The sequence below is a fragment of the Cavia porcellus genome, unplaced genomic scaffold, assembly GCF_034190915.1.
Source record: "Cavia porcellus strain 051 isolate PalLab524CR breed Dunkin Hartley unplaced genomic scaffold, mCavPor4.1 scaffold_4, whole genome shotgun sequence".
Taxonomy (NCBI): Eukaryota; Metazoa; Chordata; class Mammalia; order Rodentia; family Caviidae; genus Cavia; species Cavia porcellus.
In genome coordinates this window covers 70,740,379-70,752,359 of record NW_026947487.1, presented here as the reverse complement: position 1 = coordinate 70,752,359, position 11,981 = coordinate 70,740,379, and the positions used below count along the sequence as shown (strand labels likewise).

Sequence of the window (11,981 nt, the reverse complement as noted above, 5' to 3'; positions counted from 1 at the left end):
ACATTTCCTCACGTTATATATGGGGAGTCCGAGAGGGAGAGAGTGAAACAGAGAGAGAGAGAGGTTCCCTCTTGAAAGTTGCCTCCCAGCTTGTTATTAAGGAGCTTTTAAAAACAGGATCTGAAGGAGCTGCCCTAACTGTGACTTACAATAAATCATGAAAAAATATATATTTTCTCATGATTCTTTAAGAGTGGATAAACTGATAGAACGGAAGCTAAAAGAGTGATTAGCTACAAATGGTAGTTATTGAAAAATATACAGTAGGGTATTTTCAATATTATAAAACATGTACCACCAATTACTTTCTCTAGTCTTTTGCTACAACTCTCCTGTATTAGGTGAACAACTAACAAGAATTCCTAGTGTTGATTTAAATAAGTAACTAGTTGTTTGCATGATTTTTCTTTGGTGTGATAAAGCAGAACACATTTCCATGCAAGGACTCATTTCTGAGGCCAGATGTTGGAGTTGAAATTCAGCTGTTCACCTAAACCCATAGTCACTTTTGAGAAACTATGGAGGCTCAGGAAAGCACAAGAAAGTGCATATGGGAGGACTGCTAGGAACAGTACTAAAGACTTTCATGGAAAACTTCAGTTCTTTATTTTACATACTTGGGCACAACCCCTCAGTCAGTGTCCAGGAAAGGGCTATCATCCTTTCACTCTTGGCTTGGGCAAGCCATGTGAGCAGAGCAAGTCTTCATCAGGCAGGGACTCCATTGAAAACAGGGTTGTCTATGTATTTGGAAAATCCAAGCAGGCAAGAGCAATGGGTTTCCCCCTAGTTGCACAGGGAGTCTTTAGGCACTGAGGAGAGAGTGTTGGTTCTGGTCCAATGGGTGGCTCAGCCCCCTGCATACTGGACTCATATCTGGCCCTGACAGGCGTCCCCACCCAAAAAAGTGGCGGAGGAAAACATCTGCACTGCGATGATTCCCAAAAGTGAACCGCGCTCTGTGTACCCTGAGCCCTGGGCTTCCTGTACTGTTTCTTCTGTCCAACCCAGGGAGTCCCACAGCCCAGCACAGAGCACACTACCCTGCCAACCCAAGTTTGCCTGTGGTGAGTACCAGACCTTAGGAGAAGGCCAACGGGCAGTCCCTCAAAGGAAGGTGCTGCAGACTGCATCACTGAGGAGTAGGAGGTCAGAGGGAACCTGCAGCCCCAAAGGAGACAAGGAGATGGGAGGAGGCAGCCAAGAACTGATCATGGAAGCTCTGGGAGGTCTTTGGGATGTCTCACAATTGGAGCAGCTCAACCTGGCACTGCCTGCAGTAGCAGCTACTTGGGAGACCTAGACCTGAGTTTCAGGTAAACCCCAGAGTTTGTGGGCAACTTGGAAGCATAGCACAAAAAACTGTTAACATGAAGAGAGTGCAGCTCAGATGCTTCCTATCATTAGTTTACAAGCTGCTCCGCAGGTACTGTTTACAAGCTTCCATGACTCCTCTCAACTCTTTACAAACTTTACTTAATCAGTGACTGCTGAAACTCTGCCTTTGAGTCATGGTATCCTAAGATTCCAGCTCTTAATTACATAAACCCAGTGAACTGAGTCCAGTAAGTAATTTGCAATGAGTATGTGCTGGGAAATGTATGTGGGATTGTGTGTGTACAGTGAATTAGAAAACAGAGCAGTGCTCACTAGGGATGACTGAGTCTGTGGCTCCTCACAGACTCCTTTCAAAGTGAGTATGAAATAGAAACTCAATTCTCTCTCTTTCTCTGTCTCTCTTTCTCTCTGATTCTCTCTCTCTCTCTCTCTTTCTGTGTAGGTGTGTGTGTTTCTTGAAAATATAACATGGTGCAAGTGATTCTGGGTCTAGCCCATTTAGTAAGTATAACACTCTTGCTTTCCTGCAAATATGTGAAGATAGTTGTAGCTGACATAGGATCAAGAGTAATTTACTCAGAAGGAAAGTTACCACGTTTAAAGGTAAATTTGGTGCTTTGAAGGAATTGATCAATCAGTTTTATTTTCCCAGAACATGAAGTTTGTCCACATTTGCTCCTTTTGCTATAGTTACTGATTTCCTCTTGGTATTTTTCCAAAAATGGGTGTTTTAATAACTACAAAATTTAAAATTCTAATTAAAAATTTTTAATCAATACAAAAACAGCAAACCAGTGGATTGAAAGTCTCTCAATATTTGATATTGCATGTGTTATTTCTGTACATGACAGAAGATATAGAAAACTTCTCCATTTTTCATAAAAATATACAAATTAATAGTAAAAAAATTAGGCATTTTTGAACTAGGCCTTAGATTTTTTTCAGTAATTTCCTTAAAATACATTCTCTTGTAGCACAAAAAATTAAAATATCACACACACATGCAAAAATCTATCTCTGAACTTAACATCATTAAGTAATTACAGTGTATATATGAAGCATGTCAAGTGATAATAAACATGATAAGTAGAAGATAAACTACAACCTAGGGTGGAAATATGCCATGGAGGAGCACATTATATGGTTGGTGATTTAGCTCAGCAGCATAAGTACCTGCCTGGCAGACGTGAGGTTCTAAGTTCTGTCACCAGTCCTTAGTTTGACCCTTCCCCACCAAAAAAAGAAAAAAAGGAGCATATTAAAAGGAGAATATTAGAAGGAGCATCTGTGGATCAAAGAGTCCTCTATCCTTAACAAATCTGCATCCTAAATAAAAGGGAAAGACCAATCATATAATTTAGTGACAGTAATGGAAAAACATGTTGGTTATTCAGTGAAGCTTTTCCTGATTCACTTTTGAGGAACCTGTCCTGTACACGTATCACACAGACACGCAGAGACTGAAAATGGAATGGGAGAGCAGCCTCAGCACTGCCCCATAACACAGCAGTGCACGGTCTCCTGTGCATTCTGAGAGGGCTCATGTAGTTGTCATTGTTGTTAATCTAAGTGTTCTGGACAATTTGGATGATAAAACTCTGGTCCTTCATGTGGTTTGGCCTTATTCAATAATTAAACTAGAAATTATCGAGGGATAATTGGACTTCATGTTTAATAAATATTCTCCAAATATTTCTATCAGGATTAAAATATTTTAAATTGTTTTAAACCAGTCTGAAGTAATTAAAATATGTATTGTACATGGTAAGACATTTCAGTTAACATATATATTATATAATGGTCACATCAGGGTAGTTTGTGTTTGCTATCTCCTATGATTTATCAATAGTTTTTGGTGGCATCAGATGCTACACATGAAACCGCAGGACTTAATGGCAGTGTGTTTCTTCTGATTGGTGAATTGGACCATTAACAAGGAGCACTTTAACTGATATATATTGTTTTACTCTTGTCATATTATTATCTTGCTTTTGATTCCTTGTCTTTCCTTTCTGTTTAATTGCTTGCTTTGCCTTATAGCCTCCTTCACTTGATTATTGTTTTAATAATAGTCCCTGTGATTCTTTCTAGAAAATCTTTTGTAACAATTGGTGAGCTGATTTAGTGGTCATGAATTTCTTCACTTGTTTTTTGCCATGGAAATGTCTCATTTCTCCATTAATTGTGAAGGATAGCTTTTCAGGTGCCATCAACCTGTCTTGGCAGGTGTTTTCTTTAATGATTTGAAATTTTTCACTCCACCTCTCCTTGACGTAAGGGTTTGTGCTGAAATATTGGGTGTGATTCTGAAGGACTTTACTTTATATGTGATGCCTTTCTTTACTACAACAACCTTTAAAATTTTGTTCTTGTGCCAAAATTCTGGAATCTTGAATATTACATTCTGAAGTACAGATTTATCTTGGTCATGACTATTTTGAATTCATATGTAGAATTCTTATTCCAACCTCTGGAAGTGTTCTACCATTGCTTCTCTGTATGTTTATTCATGCCATTTTTGATGACTTTTTCATGTTTATTAATTCCTGTCAACCCTATAATCTTTTCTGAATCATCTTGCAGCTATTGAATTGATTTTTCAAGGTTCTTTGCTATTTTAAAGAGATCTTTCTTTTTGTGATTACTAAAAAATCCTGTCTTCTAGGTCTGATAGTCTGTCTGAATTTCATTTAATTTCTTTTGCAAACATTTAATGGAATTTTAATTTCCTACATGTGTGTTCGATTTTCTTTCTTGGATTCCATTTGTCTCCTATGGTGGATATTCATTATTTTCCTATACTCCTTTTTTGAAAAATCTACGTCAACTATACGTTTGCTGTGGCAGTCCTTCATCATAGTTTTCATGTCTTTTTTTGCTTGTGAGATTATTTCTTTTTTAAAAAAATTATTTAAAAGGAAAAAGAGAAAAAACAAAACAAAGTGGTGTTAGGGTACAAGTAATACAGAACTATAAAAAAAAACAGTAAGAAATCACCAGTTAATAGATTACACATTATCATCTTAGAGATAGTTGATCAAGTCACAGTATCAAAGCATACAAAGTGGACATTCAAACAGTGAGACTGCAAACAGTTGTGTTCAATGATCAAACCAAAAACATTAATATAGTCATCTATTTATCACCCCTAAACACACTTGCAGTTGTATCCTTGAGAGCACTTTTTTTTCCTCTCTTTTTTACAACAAAATTTACACATTTTGGGTTTTATTACTCCTTAGTTCTTATTAATTTTTTTGGAAGAGAATAAAGTCAAATATGACAAAACAAAGCTTTCAGTCAAAACCAAGGGTAGACATAGCACATGATGTAAAAAAAGAGTACAAGGTTATCAACAATGGTTACGATAATGCCTCTTACTTCCTTAAAATGAATTGTCTATCTCATTAGGTATTATAAAGTTGAACAAAAAAGTAGAGAACAAGACCAATAAAACCTAAAATTTGTAAACATTATAGGACTTCCAAAGAAGATAATAGTCAAACCAGAATGGGCATCATAGTGAATCTTATTGCCTTCAAAGTAGTTGCCTATACCCTCAAACTTGATACTATCATACAGAACAGAACAGTCTAATCAGTCAAAAAAAGATAGTGGGAGTATTACAGGGATTCAGTTAATAGGAAATCAAAAAACTTACTATAATATATCCTGCTAATTTTTTTGATTTTTTCCCTTAATTAAAAAATCATAAAAAATAACTAAATAATTTTTTTAATGAGTAAGAGAGAGATTGAGATAAAAGAGGACATAACAACATAACAGTACAGGTCAAAGCATGACAGTTTCAGCAACCTAGTGCTTCACTACCAATAACCCGACTTAATGGTAGTTACCATAGTGTCTTTTTCCTTGAAATATTTTAATATAACTTCATATACTATAGTTTCAAACATTTCAAGTCAGTGTAAAACCATTCAAGCGGATGAAAGCATTGTAGGCTATTTAGAACCAGCTAACAGAGAATGAACAATGGTTTCTATATTATCTCTTTGCCTATAAAAATTTTTGTTTATACTATAACATATAATAAAATCCAGCAGGATACATCATGATAAAACCACTGGAGACAGAAGAGGCATAGTTTGTTGGGTCTTCAAAACAAGATGATACTAAATTAGGACTAGCTATTTTGATGACTTATTTTCTTCAAAATAGCTGTTCATTTCATCACAGGCAATAATATCAAGCAGCCCAGAATAAAGCCATTCCAATTAATAAGTGAAAGCTTTATAAGGCTTCAGGGACACATAATGGGGAATCATGATTACCACATATTTTTATATATTTGAATCATCACTTACCTTCGGGAAACTATTCTGTATTCACACATGCGGAACTGATTTATTTCACTTATGAATATGGTCTCAAGCTGCGCCCATTTATTGAAAAATACCTCAAAGTGATACTTCTTTATAGCTGAGTAATACTCCATTGTATAGAAATACCACAGCTTTTTTAACCATTCCTCAGTTGATGGACACTTGGGTTGTTTCCAAGATCTGGTGATTACAAATTGTGCTGCTATTAATATAGGTGCACGTATATCACTGTGGTATGATGCTTTCAGTTCTTCTGGGCATATACCTAGAAGTGGAAGAGCAGGAACAAATGGGACTTCCAATCCCAGCTTTTTGAGAAATCTCCAGACTGACCTCCACAAAGGCTGTACCAGTCTACACTCCCAACAACAGTGTAGGAGAGTTCTTTTTCCCCACAGCCTCTCCAGCATTTGTTGTTGTTGGTTTTCTTGATCCTGGCCATTCTTTCAGGAGTGAGATAGAATCTCAGTGTGGCTTTAATTTGCATTTCTCTAATGACCAATGAGGATGAACATTTTTTCATGTATTTATTTGCCATTTGTATTTCTTCATCTGAGAAGTGTGTATTCATCTCAGATGCCCATTTTTGGATTGGATCTTTGAATTTTGGGGATCTGAGTTTTTCTAATTCTTTATATGTTTTAGACAAAAGTCCCTTGTCTGAGGGGGATTTCACTAACATCTTTTCCCAATTTGTGGGTTTTCTTTTAACTATGCTGGAGATTTCTTTTGACATACAGAAACTTTTAATAAGAGGTGTCCCAGTTATTGATTCTGGGAAGTATTTACCGTGTGGTTTGAGTCCTGTTCATGAATTCTGTACCTTGCCCTATGTCTTCAGGTTTCTACCCAATTTGTCTTCCAATAGATTTAGTGTTTCTGTTTTAATATTCAGATATTGGATCCATTTAGATTTTAATTTAGTACATGCTGATAGGCATGTGTCTAGCTTTAGTTTTTGGCAAATGGAGAGCCAGTTTTTCCAACACTATTTATTAAAGAGACTGCCGTTCTTCCAGTGAACCTGCTTGGCTCCTTTATCAAAGATAAGGTGGTTGAGTGTGTTTGTAGTTGTGGTTGTATCTTCTAATCAATTCTGTTGTTCTTCGGCTCTGTTTTGATTCCAGTACCATGTTGAATTTACTACTATTGCTTTGTAGTGTAACTTCAAGTCAGGGATTGTGATTCCTCCTGCCTTGCCTTTGCTGCTTAGAATTGCCTTTGCTATTCTATGTCTCTTCTGGTTCAAGATGAATTTTAGGAGTGATTTCTCTAGATTTATAAGTTATATTGATGGTATTTTTATTGGGATTGCATTGAATCTGTATAAAAGTTTTGGGAGAATGGCCATTTTCACAATGTTTGTTCTTCCTATCCATGAGCAAGGGATGTCTTTTCATTTTCTGAGATCATCTTCAATTTCTTTTTTCAGTGTAATATAATTTTCCCTGTAGAGGTCTTTCACTTCTTTCATAAGAGTAATTCCTAAATATTTCATTTTTTTGCTTACTAGTGTGAACAGTGTGGTCTCTCTTATTTTGTTCTCTGTGATTTTGTTGTTCAGTGAATAGGAATGCTCTTGATTTCTGAGTATTGATTTTTATCCAGCTACATTACTGAATTTATTTATTATATCTAAGAGTCTTTCAATGGAGGTTAGGGAGTCTTCTATGTAGAGTATCATGTCATCTGCAAACAATGATAATTTAAATTCTTCTTTTCCTATCTTTGCTCCTTTTATTTCTCTCTCTTGTCTAATTGCTCTGGCTAGTACTTCCAGTACTATATTAAATTAGGAGTGGTGATAAAGGACATCCTTGTCTTGTGCCTGATTTTAAAATAAAGGCTTTCAATTTTTGGCCATTTAGTATGATGTTGGCTATTGGTTTGTCATAAATGGCCTTTATTATATTGAGATAAAGACCATCTAATCCAATTTTCTGTAAAGTTCTTATCAGGAATGAATGTTGGGCTTTATTGAAGGCTTTTTCTGCATCTATAGAAATGATCATGTGATTCTTACTTTTGGCTTTATTGATATGGTGGATTACATTTATTGATTTATGTATGTTGAACCATCCTTGCATTCATGGGATGAATCCCACTTGGTCATGGTGTATAATCTTCTTGATGATTTGCTGCATCCTATTTGCCAATATTTTATTGAGGATGTTTGCATCTGTGTTCATTAGGGAGATTGGCCTATAGTTCTCTTTTTCCATTGGGTCTTTCTCAGGTTTTGGTACTAGAGTAATATTTGTTTCCAGGAATGACTTAGGAAGGATTGCTTCCCTTTCAATCTCATTGAATAATTTGAGGAGTGTTGGCATTAGGTCTTCTCTGTATTTCGTGTAGAATTCTGCAGTGAATACCTTTGGGCCTGGGCTCTTCTTTGTAGGTAAGGACTTAATTACATTTTCAATTTCATTAATAGAGATTGGGTTTTTCAGCAGTTTTACACTCTCTTGATCTAGCTTTGGTAGTTCATATGTTTCTAGGAGTCTGTCTCTTCCTTCTATGTTATCAAACCTTTGAGAGTAGAGGTTTTCAAAATAGGTGTTGATGAACTTCTGTATTTCTGTATAGTCTGTAGTGATTTCAACTTTTTCATTTCTTATTGCATTAATTTGAGCCTTTTCTTCCCTTTTTAAAATAAGGTTGGCTAGTGGCTTATCGATTTTGTTTATTCTTTCAAAAAACCAACTCTGATTCATTGATTCTTTGGATTGTGTTCTTAGTCTCTATTGCATTGATTTCTGCCCTGATTTTTATAATTTTCTCCCTTCTTTTGGCTTTTGGCTTGGCTTGCTATTCTTTTTCTCACTGTTTGATGTGTAGCATCAGGTTATTTATTTGTATTCACTCTGTTTTCCTGATGTGGGAACTCAGCGCAATAAATTTTCCTCCTAGGACGGCTTTCATTGCATCCCACAGATTCTGGTAAGTTGTGTCTGTATTTTCATTTTCTTGTAGGTATTGCTTAATTTCTTCTTTAATTTCCCTGTGACCCATTGATTCCTCATTAGTGTGTTATTCAGTTTCCATGTGTTTGTGAGATTTTTGCAATATATTTTATCATTAACTTCTACTTTCAAAGCGCTATGATCTGATAACATGCAAGGGAGAATTTCAACTATTTTGTATTTGTTTAAATACATTCTGTGAGCTAATATATGGTCTATTTTAGAGAATGACCCATGTACTGCTGAGAAGAATGTGTATTCTGATGTTGATGGGTGGAACATTCTGTATATGTCTATCAAGTCCATTTGATTACAGTTGTGATTCAGTTCTGTTATTTCTTTGCTCATTTTCTGTCTGGTTGATCTGCCCTTGGTGTCAATGGCATGTTACAATTGTTACAATTGCCTTACTGATAATTTGAATTTTCATTTCTGTTAACAGTTGTTTTATATAACTGGGTGCTCTGGAGTTTGGTGCATATATATTTAAGATACCTCTTCCTCTTGCAGTTTTCCCCTAAGGAGTGTGTAGTGACCTTCTTTGTCCTCTATGATCATTGTTGGTTTAAAGTTCATGTTGTCTGCAAACAGGATGGCTACTCCTGCTTTTTTTTTTTTTTTTTTTGATTCCTCTTGCATGAAGTATTGTTTTCCATCCTTTGACTTTCAGTCTGTGAGTATCCTTCTGGGTTAGATGGGTTTCCTGTAAACAGCATATGGTTGGATTTTGTTTCTTGATCCATTCTGCTAGTCTGTTTCTTTTGATTGGCGCATTGAGACCATTTACATTAGTGGTTATAACTGTTATATCCTGGTTTATTGTTGACATGTTATCTCTCTGCTGTTGCATCTTTATCTTTCTGTTCTGTTTAATTATCTGCTTTGCTTAGTGGTTTTTTCCTTTGTGTATCTAAACTGTCTCTCAATATTTTTTGCATGGTTGGCTTGGTATTCATGAAGTTCTTCAGCTGTTCTTTGTATGCAAGTGTCATATTTCACCATTGATTTTGAATGATAGTTTTGCAGGGTACATCAGTCTAGGTTGGAAATCATTTTGCTTTAGGATGTGGAATACTTCACTCCATGCTATTCTTGACTTTATTGTTTGTGCTGAGAAGTCTGCTGTGATTCTGATAGGTTTTCCTTTATAAGTGATCTGTCTTTTCTCTCTGACAGCTTTTAATAATCTATTCTTGTGTTGGATTTCTGGGATAGTGATTATTATATGTCTGAGTGTAGTTTTATTTTGGTTATGACTTTTTGGAGTTCTATAGGCTTCACTGAACCTGATGTCAGTTTCTGATCTCATGCTTGGGAAATTTTCACTATTATTTCTCTAAATACGCTCTTGACATCCTTCATGTTGTCCCTTTCTTTTTCATTAATCCCTATCAATCTTATGTTGTTTTTCTTTGCATCATCTTGCAGTTGTTGAATTTTTATTTCCTGATTACTTGTTATTTTTAAAATATCTTCCCTTTCCTGTTCACTAGCTGCAATCCTGTCTTCAAGGTCTGAAATTCTATCTTCACTTTCACTGAGGTGGTTTTTACAGCTTTCAGTGGAGTTTTTTATTTCCTGTATATCTCTGTGCATCTGCTTTATGTATTCTGTTTGTTTCTTATATTGCTCATCTAATGATTCTATCTTTTTGTTTAGTTCCTCCAATTTTTAACTGTGTTTTCTTTAGATATATTCAGAATCTCTTTCATTTGTTTTATCATTTCTTCTTTTACGTGGGAGACTATTTCAAGTTTGAATTCCTTTAAAGCTTCCTGGAGTTGCTTGTTTATTTCAGTAGCTATTATGTCCGATATTTGAGGTGTGTGGCATATGTTTTCTTCTATATACATTGCTCCTAGGGTTTCTTGAGATGGGCTGGAGGTTTGTGGTTGTAATTTGGTCTTTTGTTTTGTCATTTTCCTATATTTATGTGTTTCAAGTGTTATTCGAAAGCTTCCTCAGTGGCTGTTGGAAATCCACTTCTATGTTCACAGCTCCTGGGGCTCTGGCACCCAGTTCCCCCAGGCCACCTGGCCTCTGGTACCAGTGACCATCTTCTGCCTGTTTAGAACTCCGTAGTTCCAGATAAGCTGGGCTCCAAGGACACTGTGCGCCCGCCTGCTTGCTGGAAACTCCACAGTTCTCCGAGCGCAGCCAGAATGGGGAGGCGGATGTAGATACCTGGGGCCCACTTACCCACTTCACTGCACCCTGAAGGCTCGAGGGTCCGGAACAGTCTGGGCTTGGGGCAGAGTGCACTGGGCACTTACCGCAGGCTGAGGGACCTCTGGACCTGGTGATGCTCGCCTACTTGCTGAGAAAGCCACAGTCCTCCAGACACATGGGGAGGCTGATGCAGGCGCCCCAGATCCACCGAGCCCTTACTCTGCACCCAGACGGTGCAAGTGTCCCAAATAGGCTGGTCTCCGGGGTAGCGTGTGCCCTCCTTCTTGCTGGAAACTCCACAGTTCTCCGAGCGCAGCCGGAATTGTGATATTATTTCTTGACTTATTTCTTCTGTAGCCTCATATATTTTTTATTCACCTATTTTATTCCAGAGAATTCAGGTGGGTGGTTATTGAATTTCTCTTTATCTTGGTTCTCTAGATTTTTTCTGGGTGGGCTGGATGTTTGCAGTTGAATTTTGCTTTTGCATCATTTGTTATTTTTTATTTAATATGGTTTTTTCTTTTGATACTTAAAAATTTCTTGTAGTAAATAGTTTTATCACTAGTATTATTATTTTCTTAAAGAATATCTATTCCTGAGAGATGTCTTCCAGGAAAAGATTGTCCCTGTATTTTGTGTCTGTGTCAAGATTCTACCCTCAGAATTTATAAGGGATGAGATTTGGTTGTTTGCCTCAGCTCCCAGTCCTTTGGTACTGGGTATGGTGATATCTATGACCCCCAGACAATTGCACACTTGTAATACTAGGGAGAACAACTTATTACAACAGAAATGGAATCCTGGCTAAAGTTGTACTCTTGGAAATAACTATAGCATTCAGCACAGCCTACAACCTGTCATACTATGGTAACTATCCATTTGATACCTTTCATTGTAGGCTAAGGTCTACAGTTGTACAACAAGCCTAACCTAACTCAGGAACTGAAATGCAAAGAGTTTCCCCTTAGTAGAGTAACTTGACACCAAGGGTGGTAAGGTTAGAGGAACCAGTGAAATAGCAGAGAGCTTAATGAACAGAAATATAGTACAAGAGGGATGGACAAAAGATTATTACACAAGTTTTGGGAATCTGGAGGAGATGGAAGAAAGAAATGAAAGGGAAGCGAGAGTTTATCAATGTGAACCAGAATGAAGAGGACAATTT

General features: G+C 36.7%; 1 protein-coding gene across 2 annotated transcripts in view; it reads left to right on the top strand.

Annotated features, from left to right (window-relative positions):
• The first annotated feature begins 953 nt into the window (after positions 1–953).
• Positions 954–11,981, top strand: part of LOC100715503 (broad substrate specificity ATP-binding cassette transporter ABCG2-like) — a 54,706-nt gene continuing 43,678 nt past the window's right edge. The window contains exon 1 of one of the 2 annotated variants that reach the window (XM_063247254.1): positions 954–1,067. The gene's annotated coding sequence lies outside the window, so the exon portion shown is untranslated. Of the gene's footprint in view, positions 1,068–1,091; positions 1,317–11,981 lie in introns of those variants that run through there. The other variant, XM_063247253.1, reaches the window with a different exon arrangement.